This window comes from Colias philodice, chromosome 10 (assembly GCF_061535455.1).
Source record: "Colias philodice isolate Cphi_HAF_F1 chromosome 10, ilColPhil1 Martin Lab GWU primary, whole genome shotgun sequence".
NCBI lineage: Eukaryota > Metazoa > Arthropoda > Insecta > Lepidoptera > Pieridae > Colias > Colias philodice.
Window position 1 is genome coordinate 3,775,270 of NC_143095.1, and position 23,755 is coordinate 3,799,024.

General features: G+C 31.5%; 1 protein-coding gene and 1 non-coding gene across 4 annotated transcripts in view; both read right to left on the minus strand.

Moving 5' to 3' along the window:
* The window catches only part of uif (sushi, von Willebrand factor type A, EGF and pentraxin domain-containing protein uif), a 58,609-nt gene extending 38,983 nt beyond the window's left edge, over window positions 1-19,626 (minus strand). For all 3 annotated transcript variants that reach the window (XM_089699768.1, XM_089699767.1, XM_089699766.1), the window contains exon 1: window positions 19,456-19,626. The gene's annotated coding sequence lies outside the window, so the exon portion shown is untranslated. The remainder of the gene's footprint in view (window positions 1-19,455) is intronic.
* Window positions 16,241-16,313, minus strand: TRNAR-ACG (transfer RNA arginine (anticodon ACG)). Its single transcript has one exon. It is a non-coding gene; the product is annotated as a tRNA-Arg (tRNA).
* Window positions 19,627-23,755: the final 4,129 nt, after the last annotated feature.

Here is a 23,755-nt window from a genome sequence, read left to right on the forward strand (position 1 = left end):
TAAGGTTTTCCATTAAGTATCTGATTTTTCCCTAGACTTTTTTTTCGCTTAACTTATTATGATAGAGAGAACTAATCATTCGTAAGTATACATTACATTATTCAAATGTAATGTATACTTAGAGGAAATATCTCTATAATTTTCAATACTTTGAAGAAAAATGCAACATTTTCCTAACATGTGTTATAATTATTATGTTCTCTTGCTTGCAATGAGACTCAAAACGCATTTGCATCCAGTGTATTTAAAACACCCACATAATGAGTGAAATTGAAGAAGGTATGTAAAATAAAAGCCTTTCTCTTTGCCTAATTTGCATTGACTTTTTCTATTTGTGTTTTACACAATTGATTGCTTCTTATGTAATACTATTTAAATTGAGTTTAAAAGTTAAATTTAAAAGAAATATGTCTTCATATAAATATCTCTTAGAAAACCTTATTAACAGACATGCGACAGATCTATAACTATAAGATTTAAAAAAGAGATGACCGAGAGTAACCGAATTTAAAAAAGAGCTTTTACCTGTACCGTAAGAGAATATTATATTTGCTGCATTTGTATGATAGTGCGAAGATGACAAATAAATTGTATAAGAAAAATAATGCACATTTATATGGAGTAATAAAGTACCTATAAACGTAGTAAACATAACTTTTGTTTGAAGTAACTGTTCCGATAGAATGTGCACAGAACCTAAATCATATTAATTACCGTAACAATGTCTGCCTGAAGCAAGACGTACCTTATAATTGACCATTGTGACAATGGGAGAATTGGCTGACCCCTTTATTCTATATCGCTCACCAAAAAGAATACATGTTTTGAAATGTCTCTCACGCTTTAAAATTAGCACTATGCAAAGGCGATAACAGTTGCTACACACAATTGTTTGATGAACTGTACTTACTTGGTTTCATAATGTTCACTGTTTAAAAGTATTAATTCAGATACCTTTGCATATTTGTAAAATATTTTTACGTATAACAATTGCAAAATGTAATGGTATATATTTATAATTGAATTAGGAAACAATGGGCCATATTGTTTCCTAATTAATCTAAAATTACAAAGAGATAAAGTTTCCAGTTTCCTATATCCTTCGAACTTTTACTTCAATGTGTTCCTCAACAGTTTATATTGAATATCCATTCATTAAATTGAGATTTAGACCTTCATTAATCCAATCCGTATTGGGGTTAACATGCCTAACAGGAGTTCTAAGTTACTTAATTGAATATGGTATGTAATACAAGACGTCGACATATTGATGTGGATTTAGGTGTACACCCGGGCGGGCCGTCTACGCGTCAATCCACACATTGTAGATAAATGTTCGGGAAGCGGTTTTGGTCTATAAATACCGCTAAATCAAACCCAAGTTAGGTATGGCAAACCTTAATAGAGGAAGACGTAAACATTTATTTATGTATTTGTATATCAAATATTCGGCCTAAAGTGCTACTGCGGTGATTAGGGACACCGATAACTGCCCGTTATAGTGTCAAAGGACAGTTAAATTGAATCAAAATATTTGTCCTGAATAATAAATTGTGCGCCGAATAAAGCCGATCGTGGTTTACACATTCACATATTGGTATGGTAAGTATTTCACAGTTATGTGGCGTTTTACGAGCAATAAATACTTGCTTTACAAAATGTTACATATATGTGAATCATTTAGCAGCTACATTATTTGGTTGATCAATCCTCATTTTAATTTATTTACCTAATTGTTATAATGAAATTCAATAAGTATTTTATTTTTGTTTTGATTAAAAACGTGAATAGTAGATAAAGTGAAGTATCTGGTGTTTATATTAGAATAGCTAACGTAGCTATAATTTGAAACGTGCACAATATTGGGTCAAGTACAAACGCATTGATAGGCGTATTGCTGTTATTCGTATATTATAGGTGTATAGAAAACACAATTGCACTTACGTACATTTAAAATGTCTTGTTCTCTATTTATGAATATTATAAATGTACACGTATAGCTAGAAAATATTATAAACGTTAAAGCGATCGTCAATATTTGAATGACCCCTTCATTCCGATGCTATAAAAATCGATGCTGGCTAATTTCACTTTCCATTCACGTATAGTTTGCAATTTGAATATTGTTTGATGAAAGTGTCTGGTTGTTATTAGTTTATTGAACTTAGCTTCTTATTTGAAGACGTTTTTCGTATTTTATGTTTCGACACGACTCGCACTACGCTCCGGTCCTGTCCGGTCCCTCACATTTGGTCACTATGGTCATAATATAAGAACTTGTGTTAAAATTACCTTAATTATTAAACTGATAACGTAAAAAAATAAATTAAATTAAATTTATGTTACATAATTGGATATTTGCAAATTGTAGCAATGTTAACTTTCAGTTCTATGCTCGTTTTACTTCCAAGAATGAGCATACTATTTTTGAACGAAATTCTAATCAGGTTAAAATTTTAATATTACAGTCCACTCGAATAAAGTTCAGAGACGCAATTGCTGCAATTATTTTTAGTGTATGTAATTTCTAATTATATAAAACGACTTTATGATTAAGATTATACATTTTTATGAAAATAGAGAACATTAAATATACTTACAAATTAATTCTCATAGTGAAGATATTTTTACTTTTTAAATTCAAAACTACGTTTCGCTTATGTTAATTGATTAATTTAAGCTGAAATATATTTAAGACAAAGTGTAATTACCTACTACGTGCATGTTAAAGGCGCTTCATAATTTTAGTTTAATTAACTCAAAATTATCAATCTCTAATATTGTTGCTACGCTTATATTGTTAGATGATGATGAACATTATCCGGATGTAATATACTTTTAACTACGAATAAATCATTACATAACACGTGTAATAACTACCAGTGATGGAAAGTGGTATTATGCAGATTTTGATCTCAATATTCCTGAAAATCGTACATCATACGGAAGTGTTGAAAAATCGTGCGTAATTAAATGTGTGGTTTTAGAAAGAGAAGTAAACATTGTGATGCTCGTGAATCATTTATCTACAATGCGTTGGAAAGTCGGTACGTGCCCCGGCCTGGTCATACCGTCCACGTAGGTCTGCATACGTGACAGCTACCTAAAACGGAGCGTTCCGCCTTCTCATTGTCAGTGTCGCTCGTCCGTTCACTGTTTTACAGTTACCGCTTTTTTCCATCTCCTCCTCGTATATGGCAGCCGACGTGTCCTCCATATTCATATTTCATTTCAAAGTGAAAGACCCAAACCGTCACGGCTAGAATGAAATGTAATTTTCATGGAAAACTATCACGTTATTGTTCAATTAATTAACCGTTTCCGTATGGGAATTTTAAGTGTACATTTGTGCTTAACGTAATGTGTTTGCTTTTCGTTTGTAATATCAATTATAAACGATCACAAATAGCCTGATATTATAATAATTAGTTTGAATGGAAGGAAATAGAAAAAAAATAAAAATAACGATTTATTTTGACGTAGCATAAAAGACATAGGTGAGGAAAAGGATAACACAAATTACTAATTGTGTGAAAATAGAAGAGTTGCCTTTGTTACATTAAAAGGACAATGTTGGTCAGTAGGCCGACTTCACTTTGTTACTCTCCAGAGTGTTTATAAGTGATTATCTTTTCTTTTTCTTCAACCGGTATGAATGAGAGACGTGCAAGCAGTTATTAGCAGGTCATACGTGGGGAAAGTTATTGACTATACAATCACTGTTCCGTCAACATTTCCTATATGACGTTTTTGTTGGCTTTAAGAAAGTCTCTAGGAATTAACATAGTGACAAATGAATTATTTTACAGCGTAAAGCGTATTTTTTTCTTTACATCAAGGAAGTTACTATACGCCATCTATCATTATTTTTTAATAGACTACTTTCTACATGTTAATTAATTAGTTGCAAACAGCTATTTTGAAAACTGAGGAATGCAAGCAAGCAACAGTGAAATACCACTTCCTGGTATAAAATAATAAGAAAAGTTAGAAAACTTTATATACTAGGTGCTTACTAATAAAAAACTTATTAATTCTATCCAAATGTAAATGACGTAATACGTGCAATAGTTAATCTTCTGAGTGATACTGCGCAGACCTTAATTAATGTTAGATAATTAAGCGTAATAGCGAATGGATATTGTAATAGTGATTTAAAAGTGCTTTTGTATGAGGACTTTATTCTTCAAATGTAACGTTGTTAGAGATCTCTATTACAAGTTCCGCGAAAGAAGGTGTAGTATTTTGCCGTGTGAGCTTGAGAGCAAAAAATCTCGTTAGAAAATGGGAAGTCGATCGCTGTGAACTGGTTTGCAGCTTTACTTCATCAAGTATTTTTGTTGTGCAACAAATTTACGGATAGATTAAACTCGTAAAATTCAATGGATACGCCGAAACGCGGACAATATTTTGGTAAAGCTATGACAATGCATAACTGGATTTGGTTTACACTTTCAAATACTAAATACAAATAAAATACAATTGTTAGACTACAAATTTAGTGGCTGAAATCTAAAATACGAGAGCTATATTACTGATAGATTGCAAAGGCAATTGAATGCAAAGTAATAACATGTTATATTGCATTGAATTAATTATAAGTAATTGAATATGGCCGACATCCTGACTTCCCGATTCATTTGGCGACCGTGCTCTATATGGAATGCTTCCTTCAACATTTTGAGACAAGTGGGCATATTATAAGTACTACTTTCCGTTCGTTGAACTAACACCGTTAGCTGGTTACGCATTTAGCTCTCGCCGACTTGCTACATGACACAAATAATAATCATCCAATTGGTTGCATAGGTCTATGATAGGTGTGTAAGTTAAAAAATATTTCAAATACGTTCCCGAGTTATGTGGGGCACAAGCTATATTAGCTTAAGCCCGGTTAACTCGTGTTTACCGATTTGAAAGTGCTAAACGTTGCATAATATTATACTCAATACTTACTCGTGTAACAAAAATGTGAGGTCAAGAACTTTATTGCTCAGTTTTAGTTCTACCATTTGGTTTCAGATAGGGTTACAGGAAACAGATGTGTGACGGAAGCCTTTGAATATCATACCTGCAAAGAAAAAAAAATATTTTAATATTTATGAAGCAGTAGTCGATATTGGATATAATACTGCTGCTGTATATCTTTTTATATGTTATGAAAAACAAAGTTCTATGTACGTTAATTTAGCCTTGATTACAAATTGTAATGAATATTAAAACTTGTATAAAGATACAAAGCAGAAATCATTTATGTTCCCATTTTATTTAGCATAAAAATGTTACCGGTTTAATCCATGAGTCATATGAAATGTTATCCGCATTATTCTTGTGTAATTTAGCGAGGCTTTCTGCGGCATTTAATCCTGATTTCGATTTCAATGGAAAGGTAACTAACTATTTATGGCAAAGTGAAAACGATTCAATTACTTTTAAATGAAACGTTATTGCAATTTACAATAATTTGGAAAATCCAAAAGTGCACGCCTCATAATTTTTTTTAAATAATTATTTATTAATTATTATTTTTGTTTATTTAATAACAATTAAACCACATCGAATCAGACCCTGAAAAATGAAAGGGTTCTATTCCTGAGCATACTCAAGCGTAAGAGAAAAAAAAAGACTCGATTAGTAAAGTATTTCGGTCGCTATCGTGTTAACAAGAAAAAGGATCCGCACATACAGACACACGGACGTCCAAGACAGAACTTTTTTAAACTGTTTTTTAACTAGTTTAAATATGTAACAAAAATGACATCAAAAATATCATGAACGTTAAAAATAGTGTTTTTTCTTAATATGTGTGTGTATGTATTATCTTACAAGTGCAATGTATGATACATAAAGACATTTTAAGTTTGAAAAATCAGATGTTTTGCGCGAAGCGACAGTAGTACCCACCTCAACGCTTCGCTTATGAGGCGTGCAATACACGATTCATATTGAACCTTTTTTTCTCTCTTAAGTATATCGACCAGATCGTTATGTAGGCAATTTAACATGGCTATGATGTAGAGCGATAAACTGGTATATTTATTTTTAATTCATTATTATATTTATAGCCGAAAGTTCCAATGAATGTTATAAGTGCATTTCATTGATTGCCAATCGATTATGTTAATTACACCTATCATTCTAAGTTTCAAATTGGCGTGAATTAAAAATAGTTTAACAGCATTGCATTTCGCCATGGTTTCGTCAATGAACTGGATAAGCCAGTGTGGCGAAAAGTTTTGCTATTTACTTCCAATATGGCTGACTATCTGGCATCGCTGAGATTTATTTAGTTTTCGTAGAAAAATACTATAGATTTAAAGCTTTGCTAACTTCGAAAGTAGCATCTTCAATATACCTAGATGAGAAAATATATTTCTGTATTCAATAAACCGATGCACATTTCAAATCATAATTTATTAAAAATAAGAACATTATAATGATTGCCTTCTATAATTTTTATCATAACAAAATAGTCATCATACAAAATGACGATATCAAAATTAAGCTTGTTATTATAAACGTAATTTCTAAGAAACCTATTAAAGTATTTTAATAGCTACTTTAGGACATTTTATTCAGGTAAGTAATTGGCAATTACAAATTGGTTGCTATAAGGAAAGCTATCAAATTATTAGAATTATGTAAAGGAATATGTCGAGCCTATCCTAATTTTTTCAGATACCAAAAAGGCATTAATAATTTGATGGAATTTCCAGGAAGACCGTCCAATTTGGTACAAATTGCTAAAGTATGCGCGCAATCACAAGTGGAATCCCAATATCATTCCCGAAGTCAGGGTCGAAAGGTCCGCTACAATCAGAATAGTGGCAGGTGAGGTATCATTCAGCCAACTTTCATTTCTATCTTCTTTTTAACACAAGCCATTTTGGTCGATCTGAATCTAAATATCGACTATAATTGGAAGGAAGTCTAGAAACAGAACTAAAATTGAACCCATAAAAACTGCATAGGCCTATGACAGGTCTCTAAATGTTAAATTGACTTAATACAGGTCTAATATTGTCATATTAAGCCTGTATTCGCATAAAAACTAACGTCGTAATTTTTTTTGGCCAAAACAAATCTAGAAGATTAACTTGTTGAAGTCATATAACTGCTTTTTAGTAAGACAATCATAAAGAATATTATAATCACACATTTTATTTTATAATAAATAGTTTGCATCTCATTCCCATTACCATGCGTTTTCATTTGAGGAAAATTATAAAGCGAGGAACTCTAATGAGACCGTTTCCTTTAATAAAATGTTACGCTAGATATGAAATATTCATGACCATTATATTTGATCTTGTAGAAATAAAACGGTTTTTCATGTTTAGAACCCTTTTTATTCCGCATAATTTGGAGCGAAATGGGAATATTTTAAATTGATATAATTTTTTGTCATTAAAAATTAGGAAGATAACCAAATCAATATAAGAAGTCAGGATAATCCAATGCACACCTATTCATCATGTACCTACATGATGCACGCGTGATGAATTGGAAATATTTAATTTATTTGTTTATATTTAAGGTTATGAGAATTCGAAGTCATTTTTTTGTTTGTTAACTTTAAGTATAGATACTAGTATAACATTATATTATCTGTGGTTAATAGGTATGCTTATAATCTTTATATTTCTCTCACCTCATTTATTGAACTGTTCTTGTTCGTTCTAGTCTAAGCAGCGATTGTAATTTATGTGTTAACGGTCTCAGGAACATGCAAAGTGATGGTTTTTGCCGCAATAACTGCGAGACAGGTTTTGTCTATTACACGTTAGCATTATAATATTATACTTTGATTTAAGCTCATAGTAGATAGATAATAAATTTATAATATTACTATTTAATAGTGAATTATCATTGGCCTTCTTTTAATAATCATAGACAGGTAAGTATTTGATACTGACATACCTTTACCGATTTGCTTTTAGGACTTTTTTGTTAAAAAGGTAACATATTGTAGTAAATTACAATCCTATTATTAAGTATGCCGAAAGGAATACCCCAAAGTTTATGGTGATTTATATGCACCGAGTACCTTTTTTCATTACTTAAAAATCTACCTGAATACCTGTCCGCTGATTCACCAAATGTTTTTGTTATTGCGTCGAATTTAGCGTGTAAAACTGGATATTAACAAATTTTCCGAGAATTATTCATTTGAAATCGAAACTACATATTGTAAATATAGAATAAAGAATTCAATAGTGGAACTAACCCAACAATTTCGAATTCAAATTGAGGATGTCTGTGACTGTTTCGCAAGGCCAACCGGTTTCAATAAATTCGCTGTTTTAGCACCGGTACAAGCCACGCAGAATGTATCCAGCAGATGCCTTGTTTCACTGTATAGCTTTTAGACATTCATTTAGTGAATGATGAGAGGAACTAAAGTTTTCTTTGCTTAAGGACGCGTTAAGTCCTTATAGACTGCTACTAACGTACAGTGAACCTTTAAGCTGTAGCGAAAGTGCTCGTTGTATTTTGGAACATAATATTTAGAAGCTTATCCCGGACTTCATTTTTGAAAATCGTTTTTTATAATGGAATATTAATTAGTTTGAACAAATAATACCAATCCTTCAACTACCTTCAAACTAGTTACTTTTAGACAGAGGTACGTTTTAAATTAATTCATCCTAATAAAGTGTAACGGATCGATAGAAGGTTCTTCGAATTTACATTATTATAATACGGGTTTCTATAATACACCCGTTATAAATACTTTAAAATGACTAGTTACTGCTCTACTATAAATTATATATTCCGTTATGAACCTACAACGATATTCGACCATCGGAACGTATTGACGTTAAACCAACAGAAATAGTAGGAATAAATTCGTAAATCATTCCACTACGGGTTGAATAAACAAACGTGAACACAGCGTTCGTTAGAAGGTGTAGAAAAACGGTGTAATCGTAAAAGGCAAAACCGATGGCGAGGGTTTACATAAAAGAGTCAGAGGATTGGAGCAACAAAAAGGTTTTGTGAAGTCTGGCGAAGCGCATGAATGAAACTAACAAGACAAGTGATGCTATTATAACTAGTTTTTGAATTTCCGTGTGTCCCTTCCGTAGTGATGTTGAAAGCAATACGTTAGATAAAACAGTGGACGTATTCATTAATTAAGCCTTTTTTAAATATGAGTGATTCCTGAATAGAAATCTGCTCGAGCTCGTATCTACATTCCCTTTAATAAATAATGTTTATTATTACGAGAAAATTGCACTTTATAAAGGTATGTCGGTAACCTCATCGCTATTATTTATTTGCATTACCTAATACGATGAGTCATAAGTATTTATACGTCAAGTTTTCAAGGTGTTAAAATTGAACGTTATTTAAATTTTATTTCTCATTAAAACAATATGAGTTATAATGTCGGCAACTGCCTATTTCTGCCATGAAATTTATTCATAATGTTGCATTGATGTGTTAAAAATACATTTTCCAAATTATTTTGGTTTAAAATAAATTACATCTGATGTGATTTGCGGACTTACAATAACTAGATTCAATCTTAAAATAACAATACCTGTAGGAATTTGCAATAAATAGGTAGTACTTAATTACAAGTTTAATATTCAAGTGAATCTGAAAATCTTCAAAATAATTTGGTAACAGGATATAAAACAGATAAAATATATTATTACACATAGTCATATATAAATGACTCAACCGGTATTGGCAAGGCGTGCAGGCTCGCAGGCAAAAAGTTCAAGGTTCAAGATGTTCTTACCTGAAACTTTATTTTACTATATTTATTATAGGTTGGTTAATTACTGCCATTGTAATAAAATGGTTAATTCGCAAAACGCAGGTTATATATTATTTTGTCTGTAAGTATGTCCCTATATATACTCAGTTTATAACAAGAAGGTAATGTACCTAATGTTTTCGATGTATGTATGATGGAATTGTGTGTACCGAATTATTTATAGATATAATTTATTTAGTTACTGATTCTGAATAAGTCATTCAATATGCAATTTATAAGAACATGATAATATCATTATTTTCTATTAGTTTTAATTTTGTATCTCAAAATATTTAACGTTATGTGTACCCTATAGGTATACAGATACATAATAAATTTAATTGAACATTTATGAGCGTATACGAAATTATTAAAAGCACCAATTTCACCAAAATGACCATTCACACTGTGCTTGTTTGTATATCCGTACTATAATTAATTGTTGATGTTAAAACCTTGAAAACTTCTTCCGCTGACATAACGATTTTATAATGCATTGACAAAATTGTCAACAATAAGTATTGTTGTTGAACTGAGCAAATCATTCGCACGTAATTTTGTTCGAATGAAACTACATACATTATTAATGCACATTACGCAACAAGCGATGCAATAATTGTTCAAACGACGGAAACTTTCACGGATTCTAATAAAAACGGCAATTATTGAAATTAAAATCACAGTCGAAAGAAAAGCAACCCCTCAATTCTGTCCGTAAAAGTTTAACCAATTGTAAATTCACCTGCTACTGCTGCAGTGCTTTCAATTGTTCTCTAGTAACACAGATTTGTATTTGCAAAATAAAAGGCAACAAACTGTGAATGGGCAATGTATCGTATGTAGTGGCTGATAAACTTCGGCAATCCAGGCACATAGTAGCGACTCGCCTGCAAATTGGATTGAAAGAAGTGCTGCAAATAGTACGGCCCACACGCGATAAATATAAACCCAGGCTTGCATTTTCAATAATGCTTTTAGCACTTTATAACGTGTCCTATTTTGGAAACATGATTTTATAGAAAGTAATAAATTGTAAATAAAGGCTAATTAAAAAGTTGGGATGTAACATCAACATTTACCGTAATTGTTTGGACTGGTTTGTATATTTCCATTTTTAAAATACACACAATTTCAATGTAAAATCTATTTAAATAAATATTGTGCCATACGTATCTTTGCCTAGTAAAATGAGTTTGCTTTCTGCAAATAAGATTTTCCCGTATTTGTATTATAAAGAGAACTCGAGTTTCAAACGGCCTATGTTGAAATATCTTATTACAAAGAAATAATAGAAAAAACAACTTCTCTTATACCCCTTTAAACGAGGCTCAGAAATATTACTTTGTATTCGGGCGATGCTCGAAAGTGCCGTGGTGATATCGTTGGTTTCTTTAGCGAATGGCTATGTTGTGTTAACATTTATTATTCTGACAATGGCTTTGGAACGATAGTGGAATATTAAGTGCTAGACTGCAATCTAAGATCGAACACATTCATAAGTAATAATCAGTAAAAATGAAAATTAAAAGTAGGTATGTAGGTACCTACCTACATATGCTCAAGCCGAAAGGTTATGTTTCTTTCTTACATGTATGGTCTGTAACGATTACTTAATTTATTGACTTTGGGTAATATGAACTTGAACCAAATATTATTTAAACGCATGACTAAACTTTTGTATGCATGTTTATATAATCGTGCGATAAAATAAACGACGAGCACTAAACATAAAGGAATCGAAAGATCACGTATTCTCTAGGTCTTATTACACCTAGTATAAACGTGAGAATATTTGTATTTAACTAAGCAAAATCAGCATTAGTAATAGGCTATTTGACACAAACATTTTGTGCAAAATGCTGATTTGATGATACGAGGAAATATTATGAATTGTTAAGCTAAATAGGAAATGAAGCATCGTCTATTTTTTTCATTAAGTGGAAGCCTGGTATTACATTTTATTACTTAAAGGTAAAGAGAATACAATATTCATAAAGTCTAAATGGTTAAGTTTAGGTTAGCGTCGACAGTTATAACTAGTTCAAACGATTTCACGATACACATTTCACAATGAGCGTTTAGTCCGGTTTGTGGTTTGTTCTTTTATTTCAACAAGGTCGAAAAGCCATGGTATAAGGTATTTATATTGTAAATATAAGGCATTGTTTATCTTAACAAACAGATATAAAAAGATATGATCATTTTAATTTTAAGTTTTTCTATTTATTGTTCATTATTCATAAATAAACGACGTGATGACATCAAAAAATATCATTTGTACATAATATCTTATTCTTAAACAATATGATGTGATTTAAGAGAACGGAGTTAAGAAACTTGGTGTGGGTTAAAATAACTTTGTGCAATATCTCCTTGACGTTAGCGATTAGCTGCGTGATAAATGTATAGGTACGTATAGCAAATTATTCGTATACAATGACAACTCGTTTCGTTGCAGTCAGGTACCCAAGTCTTTGTATCAAAAGCTTAAAGCTTCACGACAATTGTAAGTAGCAATGCCTTTTGTTATTTCTGAATGTAGAAAGATTCTTAAAACGCCTCACTTCAATCCGGGATTTAATTAAATCGATTGTTGTTTCGCTAACTTTACAAGTGGAAACAATTAGATGTGGTTGGCTTTATTTCGCCTACTAATTTAGGCGGGTGATTTAACAATATGGCGCGGAATGCCTTGCCGAGGTCGACTTCATTGGGTGAATTCATTAATTCATAAGTTTGTGTTGGAATTAAATAGGATTAAATTTAGATCGTTGGAGTTGGGATTAAGTTAAGCACTCTTCATTAAAAATACATTCACTTTTTACGAATCTTTTCACTGGAGAATAAATAATATATAATTATGTTTCTATACTTTGACAAACATCCAATATAAAAATAGCTGTATCTGTAATTAAAATGTAAAACAAAAATATTTTTTTCGAAAAAATTTGTCAGCAAAATGAGATAACTCAGTGATTTACATAACACGTAATACAAGCTTTCTTTTATCTATTGCATTTTTAATTAAGACTGATTTAGAAAGCGGATCATTATGCATATAAATGACTCTAATCATATTAGTGTTTTCATGTTTTACAGAATAACGTATACGTAATATAGTTTCAATAAGATATGGTTGATAAATACTTAAATGTTTTCCTCAATAAGTTCGATTGCGTTTACTGCATGCCTTGCCGTTAAACTGTTTCGAGTTTAATTTTATTTCGTTGAAGTATCAAGATGGCGATTTATTAATACAAAAGTAGGGCGTGGTATCAATTATTTCAGGTCATTGGAAGTGAATTCCCTCATATTATCTCCTGGTTCGTCAACAAAGCGGCATTATTGGTCGCATTCCTGCGAGGTGAACGACAGCGAGCCTTGCGATGAAGCAAGGTCACTTTAGAAGGGGACTACTGACTTACCTGAACACTTCTTGATAATATAAGCGCAGCTGTACTTCCTAAACTCGTATATGGGTTAATAAGCCGAGTATTTTTAGAGCAATTGACTGTAAAGGCAAAGTAATTAAGGTTCCCTAAAAAATTTGCAGTTTGTATGAATACTTATTTATTTGTATTTCAGAAAATTAGGCAGTAACTATTTGGTATAATGTAAAGTGATTACAGTTGTAATAAAACCTTTAATTATTGAAGTTTTTAAACAATGAAATAAGTCGGAAGTATGAATTGTGGTTTAATTACTTCAGCAGTTATAACTACTTCAGTTAACTTTTCATGAATTGCATCTAAATTTTCTTAAATACTTTACTTAGTAAGTATTAAATTTTTTCAATATCAACATACCTAGTTAATACCTAAAATGAAATATTAGTTAGATTACTCAGGGTATGGAATGCTAATGCAAATTGAAAATTACATACATAATATAAATTGTTTACTTGTAGATTACGAAGCTGATTTGATTGTTGTCTAACTAGACTAGGTACTTAATTAAAAATAATAATCTGTACATTTATAATTAATGCAAATTACTTGCGTATATCTGTTATATAATTATGGTTTTGCAATTAAGATTAAATGGAGTCTAGATATAATTTAATGAGCAATTAGTATTTAGTAATGTATTCCGTTAAACTCGATTAACTTCTGGTAAATACCTATATTTAATTAATAAATTAAAAATGATTTGAAGTATAATTACTAATGATATTTAAAAGCTTCTAGTGTACAAAATTTACTACATAGGCACGCAATAAATAAGACGTTAAAATTAACATAAAAATAAAGAGTGTATTTCATGGAAATGAGATCAATTTGTTCTCTCCAAACCGTAACTAATACGGAACCAATGACGAACTTTGGATAATTTATGGATAAACCGTATGGTTGAAATTAATTTTCACAAATTACCTTTAAGTTTTCTGTATTTTATATAAACTTCTGTTAAAAATTAAACCGTATTAATTTGCTTATAAAAAACGAGGCTAATTATTGTTTTATAGATCTCTAAATTAAAGTTAAAATACACCAATAATTCCAACATACATTCAGTCAGGTTTATGTGATAGACCATTGTACCGTTAATCAAGATTCTTCGTCACCTAAATACCTATATTATATGCGAGTTGAATGTAAATCAGGAGAATGTAGGTGATCAAATTCGTATGCTTCACCCATAGCCATGTTACACGTTTTCACAGCTTATTGTATGACCTTTAACATTGCCAAGGGGGCAGTTAGTGGGAACACTAACATAGAGCTGTTTCGAGCTGCATTCGCCAGTATACAAAGCCACCTTGAAAGTAAAATACAGGAGTAAACTCGATTTCCGAAGAATTTGAGAAATGAAAAACAGTTTTCTATCATAGAAACATATAGCTTTGGTAGAATAAGATCAGTGCGACAAATACAAAAATAAAAACATTTTCTGCATGGAATGTAGGCTTTATAAAATTAGTTGCAAATTGAATATCCACTTTTCAATTTGGTTAGTATCAAAATTGTCGCCGGGCAGCGGTTTAGAAAGGCTAACGTTAGAGCCATGAATATTTGAAGAAACCGCAACAGAACATTACCTATACAAACTGCTTGCTGTTCGTACGTGCTCCCATTATACAATATTGAATGAAGTTAATATTGCCATGTAAGTACCTACGTGTTTGAATACGAGGGATTAGCTTTATAAATTACAGCTGAGAAGAGAGAAGCAATTAATCGAATCGATGAGACAACATTTCAGAATCCTGAAATGTTGTCTCTACATCAGCTGTTTAAAAAAATATGTATTTATGTGATAACGACCATTTTCGCTAGTCCACCCAGGCTTGAAATTTGTAAAAATTGAATAAATTTTGTTCAAAAAAGTGTACTAAAATGTTTGTTGTAATTAAATTTGCCGCATAAAATAAACAAAAGCGATGGAGTTTTCGATCCAATAAATTTGCGAAATATGTCTGTGTAAATATTTAAACATATTTTTATTCATAATAGAATACTCTTTATTCTATAGCTATGAATAGACTTTACTGCAGTTTAGTTTGTTCAGTTACACATTTAAATGTTTTTAAAGACAGGTGTGTTTATTTAAGAAAATAAAATAGCAATCACTTAGCTAGCCCACGGTTAGTGCTATACTTACAGATGAGGTCTTTGCAACAGTTTTATCGTATTACGTAAATGGTTTTAGAAAATTTTATTCATTTTATATAATACCTATTTTTGGAAATGTAGCAGAGTTGTAACTATATTTGTTTTAAATAATTTATTTAATTGGGTATTTAATATAAATAAGAAATATAGTTATGTTTTAATTTTTACACTTATAAGCACACTAGGTATAAGTTTCTCTCTGTCTTTACAACCAGTTTGATAACATCGTAATTTATTTTTACAAAAGCTAAAGCCTGCATTTCAACAAAATGTTATTTATTTAATTCATTCATCTTCGAAACTTACGACTTTGTTTTTTGCGATCGAATACAAATACAACTATGAACTTTTCCAAGAATAGTCTTCGATACAATGAGTTGCCACAAACTTAGCCGTCAACAAATGGTTTTAAGCAATATTGCGACTTAAGAAAAGCAGATACAGTTCAAAATATATTTGTAAACAGAAGTGTATTTTATACGACAATGGTTTGCAGACAACGGAAGCAAAGAAACCCTTTGGATAATCAATTTCATTAGTGCTCTGCTCTTTGTTCCGTAAATAGCGCGGAAAGACTGTCTTATCTCATTTCGTTGTATTTTACAGATGATAGAGAACAAATCGATAATTTATTGTAGCAATAAAAACTTGTTTTTGTTTTGTCTCCAATAATGAATAAGATACAATAGATACACTAGAAATACGTACGTCTATGCGCTTCATAACACGTAACATAAAATAAATAATTTTATATTGTTAAAAAAACGCAATCAACATAAAATATTAATCGAATTACATAGTTCATATTATGTAGTAAAAATACATAATATAAAAATTAAAAAAAAAAATATATATACCTCGATCCTGCCAGGATTCGAACCTGGAATCTTCTGATCCGTAGTCAGACGCGTTATCCGTTGCGCCACAGGACCTTGCTCTTAGCTAACAAATTTACGAAACGTATTCTAAGTTTGCGTGTTCGATTTAGTGAATAGGCGTAATGTGAAATTGTTATTTTAAATTAATATTCAGTGAAGCCATTATTTGTGTCAATTAAAAACGTGATTATTTATTAGTGTTTCAGCGAACGCTAATTCTAGCATTGAAAGTCGACACGCGACGAGTGACCTCCTTCGCACTAACGGACTAGTGTAACTGTAGTCTTGAGTTGCCAGGTGTACACTCTACTTCTACACTACTACACGTATTATATAAGAATAACAAACATTCCGTAAGTTTGATGCTCATTGATTTAGAAACGACAAAGGTCAACAAATTTGTGTCAATACGATTCAAGGTATAATGACTCGTAAATCTAATTGTTAAGAGTCATTTTGAGATGAATCGTTTAATGGTGTTAGCTTCTCACGCAATGAAGGTTGTAATTGGTGAAGACTACTATGTTAATTAAGTTGTTCTATTGACAGCTTAATGTGATGTTTATTTTCAGATCCTAAAAATTATCGTTACATTAATTTACTTATCAATAAAAAATCCTCATCATGTAATTTTGTTATCATTTCTGAATTCGTATATAGGTATAGATTTATTATTATTATTATAATAAAAAGCTTATGCTTTATAGTAATCGTAATAATATTGTGAAGTCTAGAACATAAAACTTGTAAAAGGATTTCTGAGTAGATTGTACGTCAAAAAAACAAAACAAAACATATCTATTATTATAAAAACTCTCTCTCTCTTAAAAATAAGAGCAGCGCCTCGAGGGTTCATCTCCTCGGATTTCATTTATTACCGTGCTTAAACTTGGGAAAATGTTTACAAAGTTAAAGCTAACGTTGTCAAGCTGCTTCATAAGAAAAGGAGGTTACGGTTTTCTACTTAGCTATGTGGTTTTACTTGTTTTTATTAAACATCTTAGTTTTGAAGAAGTTACTTCAATAAGTTTCCGTATAAACTTATATGTTTATGCATGACTAGAATTGATACAATAAAATTTACAATACAATAGGTGCTGCATTGTACAGTGTACTGTTGGCTCCAGAAAATCGCTTGAAACTTAATTACGTCTTATCCCTTTTTTGTTCGCGGTTCTTTCGGAAAACTGCATTTTTGCTACGATTAAAATTTAAAATGTTTATTACGTAGGTTTTTTTTTAACAATATCATTTATAATCAAAACGCCAAACGTTATTAAAATGATTTATGCAATTACTATCGATAATTCGTTATATTTTTATAACGGAGCTATTTCGTACTGAAGTGGAATACTATCCTGTGGTAAAATCCCTCCAAGCGTAACACCCCATCTAATAATAGAGTTAGCGTATTCTCATTTATTTCTCAGTAAAGAAAACAACAGTTCAATATCCTATGTGTTACTGGATCTGTTCGAGATAAATGAAACCCTTAATGTACTTTTTCGTCTTCATTTGTAGACTTACGATGTTATATAGATTGGATTAAATGTTTTGTAAACAATACATTTTCTCCTTTCGTAATGCGATAGTATCTATTATTTTGTCTTTGATGATTTGTTTTAAAACATTGTATAAAGTCTTTCTTTACTACGTTATTTTTTGCTATACTGTTTAATCTATACTTCTATACTAATATTATATGTAGTATGTATATGTAGTAGTATGTATGTATGTATGTATGGTTTTCACGCATAAACTACAGGACCGATTTCAAAAATTCTTTCACCATTAGAAAGCTGCATCTTCACTGAGCAACATAGGCTATGTTTTATCCAGGAAATCCCACGGGAACGGGAACTAGTCGGGTTTTTCTTTGAAAACGCGGGCGAAGCCGCAGGCGGAAAGCTAGTATTGGATAAGTTGATTGGTGGTGAAATAGACAAATAGGTACAATTCTTCTTTCTAATAATTAAAGGTTATCGAACAGTTTCTTCACACCAAGAAGAGACTCTAAATTCACAATAAAGAGTATCAAAGTTCATAAAAAGCTGCAGTGCAAGCGAGCATTGGCTTTGCCATTGTTGCATATTGCACCTAGTTTTTGTCTCTTTCGTTCTCTTTGATGTATGAACGAGATACTCGGAAGTATTTTCGCGACGTGTGGCTAGAGTACTGAGTAATGCGGCCACCGTGGAGCAATATCACAATTAGCTAACTTGGCTCGCTCGAGCTGCCACAGGTTGGAATTCTGATGAGATTCCGCCGCTTTGCATTTTAAAATTAATATTGCGATGACACTGCTTGTGAGCGGTGCAACTGGTTCTATTTATACGTCCGTTACGTTTATTTTGCTAGTAGAGTAGAATATATTTTGCGTTTGTCAAAAGTTGCGATATATGGCTTTGTACCATATCGCAATTTATACATCATATTTATTATAAGCAGTATCTATAAAGCAATCATTAACATTCTTAAACATTGTTTCACAAGCGCCTTAGTGAAAACGCGGCGATTTGATCAATCGATAATTCAATGAAACAATTAATACCTATTTATTTACATTGCTGTTTTCCAAGAATATTCTCGAAAACGAACGTTAAGAATATTGAAATTATAAAATGTATAGAGGGTAGGAACAGGAAACACTTAGATAAATAATACGAGGGAGAGCGTGGCGGTAAACAGACCGGTTAGACGCAAGATGTGCAGTGTCCTCGTTTGGCGCTGTAAACATTGCTTATGCATCGCTTTTTTAAAAACAAGTCTAAATCTACATCCACTGTTTGGTCAAACATTCTAGAATGCTCTCCAAGAAATATGGCACATATCTATACATAAAACAAAGGCATTTAAGCTTTTGTTTACGTGGCAGACAGGAAGCGTATCGAATAATATTTTTTGTCTGCGAAATAACCGACATTAACGAGCTTAAAAAAGCTTGAGCGCGTTGATGTCTTCCCTTCTTACGCGAACGTTAGCTCCAAGTTACATGACGTAACTACGAGCCAGCGAAAAAGTATCAAACGCGATACATAAGCAATGAAACTCGGAAGAAAGTTGTCTACGAAAGCGGTCTCACGAGATTGGAATTTTGGTTGTGAACCGCGCCCACCTGCTAGCACCTGAACCAAAAGTGTGCCAGGCCGATCGGAACTTTCACATCGGCGTAAATGATCACAATGCTAGTACTAACCTTTTTCACGCCGCGGGGCGTTCCAAAATTTAAAATCCGGTTACACTATCAGGGGTTGGGGTTAACGCACGGGCACTGCGCTGTAACACAAGTCACTTCACTGGAGTCACGATGTCTGCCGCATGGTCGGCAGGCCGGTACGGTCGGGACGGCCGCCAGGTCAGCACTGAGGCGGAGGCTTTCTTCGAGACACGCGCGCGCGCAGGTAAGAATGAGAACGTCACCACACTGACGGGTTACCGTTGTGTGCGTCGGATTAAACCAGCGACGCAGCTCAATATATAATGTTTAGCTAATGAAGTATTTAGCTTTTGTTTAATTGATTTCTGGAAAAGCTACTTTTGTTATTGGTTTACGAGAATTATAGATTTAATAAAAGCTTTAGAATTATGTTCTATTTTTATACATTTAAGTCAGGTGATTTAACAAGTTTTCTGCGGAACTGAGTGTGCTAGTCTGTACTATATTAGAAATTTACCCATAAATAATTTCAGTTATGAAAACACTTCGTCTTTTTCAAATCCGTAGAATTACCAAAATCGCTTTATTTAACATTATTTTGCATTATGAACATTAACACGTATAACCTACAAAAACGTTTCAAACACTGAACCACAACGCTTCTCCGATCCGCCGACATATTCTCATGTTACTGTTATTACACGTATTTACAACTACATAGCAAGGATGCGGCTTACCAACATAGTACAGACTCAAAATGATAAAAGGCTCGTGATAATTGAGTAGACAACGACGCGGATAATTGTTTGAGCTTCAACTTTTTCATCTTATCACAACGATAAGAAGAAGCTAATAAAGCTTTAAAAACATAACACTTTTGTTTTATTTTTAACTTTGGTATAATAAATAACTGTTTACTTATATCTAAACTGTTATCTATCTATTATAGCTATTATGTTTTTCTCATTTGATATATAAATAAGTAGGATAAAATATTATAATATATCTAGTTACTATTAAAGATTTTCTTGAATACTAGTTAGTAATCTTGATAATCCTACATTTTTCTCAATTAGACCTTAATAAAGCAGACTTCCTATTTAGTAATAGTACTTATGAACAATTACTCAAACTGCATGACATGCGTAGAAACATAAATGTATGTAAATAATACATAATGACACGCAAGAGTTTTATTACTAGCACTATAAAGAAAAAAGACTGAAAGAAAATTATAGCACTGCATGTTTACTATTTACTAATACCCTATAAATTTTTTGTTCACAAAACTTCATCAGTGTACCTACTATAAAATTCCATCCGTTCCTTATTTTTTTACTATGCGGTTTGTAATAAATGTTGACATAGCGATATCCCATACGAATCGAGCATTTTCCAAGAAAGCCTCCTTTCTCGGTTCATGGTAATAAAATTTGAGTGAGAAACGAGTACTCTTAAAAAGACATTGATGTATTTTTAATTATAATATTAGATGTCGACTTTAATCAACAATACTAAATATGTATTAAATACGTATCTAAGATTCTAGAATATTATCTGGAATTTAGATATGGATATAAGACCGTGTTTTTGTTTTATATTTCTGAGCTTATAGTTGAAGATATTTAATGTTACGATACACTTGTAAAAGCTTTGAATAACCAAATATTTATCCACCAACTAGATACAGAAGGAGTAAATTAATGTTTAAAGTATCTTGCTATTTCCCTTTTGACTGTAATGGTATTAGCAGATGTTCGGTTTATAAGGATTTCAGTTCAGTTTCAACTAAATTGTATCGCCTGTTAATAGCATTAGTGAAGTAACTGGGGTTAGTCTAATTGATCCCCCTGAATTGTATTTGTATACATTTTGACCGGATTTGTAAACTAAATTCTTGCTGAAGTCAGAATATTTGTTACAAAATTTAAATACAAAAAAAAAACTTTGAAACACATGTAATGTTGTTATGGTTGATAGTAGTTTTGAATCATTGAAATAAATAGAAAACAAATATAAATATGACTGTTTCTTTTAATTAGTTGATTTTTTTAGTTGAAATACTACAGCTAGCTTCAGCTTTTATAACAACATCAAAACTGATACATTTTGTTCTAAATTACGATTTTTATTGTCATCAGAATAGTATTTTTTTAATAATACAGTGTAATATTTATATAAGGAAATTTTTTTTTCCGAGACATGTCTATAATATTTGATTGCTGTTTATAGTCCATCTGTGTCTAACACCGTTATGTGACGCACTTGTTGATCATAGCATGAAATGAATATTTTCAACCGACTTCAAAAAAGGAGGTGGTTCAATTTGACTGAACAAAACCACAACACAAGAAAACAAAAACACAGTCGATTGGGTGAACCTATTTTGATGATAATAAAAAAGTATTATTAATGTAATGAGACTGATAATAATTTTTAAAATCATCCTCTTTAAATCCTATATGCATAACGAATGCGGCGATTTTTTTTTAAATAATTCCTAATATTAATTACGCACATTTCACGTAACGTACGTATCGATAAATTATTCAAAATTCCTGACAAATGGACGACATTCGTTCAGTAATATCAAACAATTTCACACGTGTCGAAGTTCTAAAACTGATAAATTACCGGTAAATTATTGATTACACAACCGATTTATTCTCAATCTTCGTCGAAATTACATAAATCTTGTATGGAGTGATGCAGAATGCGGCACTTTCTCCGATGGCACGCTGACGTCATGCAATGGGTCACCATTTCATATCCATTGAGGCTCCAATACCTAGAATTTGAAAACTTGAAATGTGATGAAGGAACGGCCTCGTTGAGTAGATAAATGTTAGCATAAGTTAGAGCTCAAATATTGTTATTAATAGGTAAATGGTGTTTACAAACGATTGTACAAAGCATATAATATTCTTTTTTATGTTTTTACGTTGATTGAGCGATTCATCTGTATGAATGAGGAGAATTATCTTGCCTAAAAGGTGATACGGGAATATTTGAAGTAATGGCAAAAAACAACGTTGTCTTATAATATAATACAAGATAAATAAATCAAACAACTGATAATAAATTTTAATATTCAGTGATAAAAACGCTTAGTAGGAAAGTAACCTAAACAAAAAAATATAATAATTTTTTTAATTATGAGCATAGGCTCTAAAGTTAAATCTACGCATACAATAACAAAATTCTAATTATACGTTTTAGTAATTGAAAGAAATAATATTTCTTCACATACTCTCAAGTTATGAGAACATTTTAAATTTCACTAAGTAGGTATTATATTACTGACTTTCTTTTGTCCATTAACATCTTTAAACTAGCACTTTTTTAATTTCTCTGAAAACAATCGTTATAAAAATTTATAATCGACTGAAAAACATTAACTAAAGAGTAATGCTATTTAAATATGTATTAATGAATTGTAATGCAATTAATCGTATTGCCCAATGCAATTGACTTAATTAAAAGTTCCCCGAAATGGTTAAATTAATTAGAGCACTTACTACGCTTGCGATTTACATACAATTAAATAATGTATTATGGATAATCTTCTTAGGTAATAAAAACTTAATAGTTTTGGCTTGTTATATTTAAAAATATGTATATTATATACTTACCTAACCCCCGATTTGAAATGAAGATAGTTTTGACTAGCAAGTACCTAATACTTGTTAATAATTCTTAAGTAAATTACACTTATTAGTAAATTACATAGATACTAGATTTTTATCCCGTCTTCGCTCGGTCGTTATTTATTTTGTTTTTCAAAATTGTATCCTATTCTATCCTATCCTACTAATATTATAAATACGATAGTTAGTGAGGATGGCGGAAGTGTATGTGTATGTTTGTTACTCATTCACGCAAATACTACTGAACCGATTACAATGAAATTTAGCACACATATAGAGGGTAACTTGGATTATCACATAAGAAGGTTTTGTCCCGGAAATTCAACGGGAACGGGAACTATGCGGATTTTCTTTGAAAACGCGGGCGAAGCCGCGGGCGGAAAGCTAGTCATTTATATAGGATCCCGCCGATACGAATCTAATGATTAAAATCCATTCATCCGATCTTGAGGTACCTATAAGTGGTGTAACTGACTCAGCTTTCTGTATAGGAAGGTTTATAGATTTATTGTTATAATGTTATATCCGTAGCACAACACCCGAAGAAATGAAAACCAATTTTTATTATATATGTATAACAGTCAAGGTCAGCATTTTATACCTACTGACATTGAAACCTTGTTCCTATAGCGACCTTTCACAGGGCATAAACATTATACCTAGTATAGGTTTTTGCTGTCAGCAATATTGCC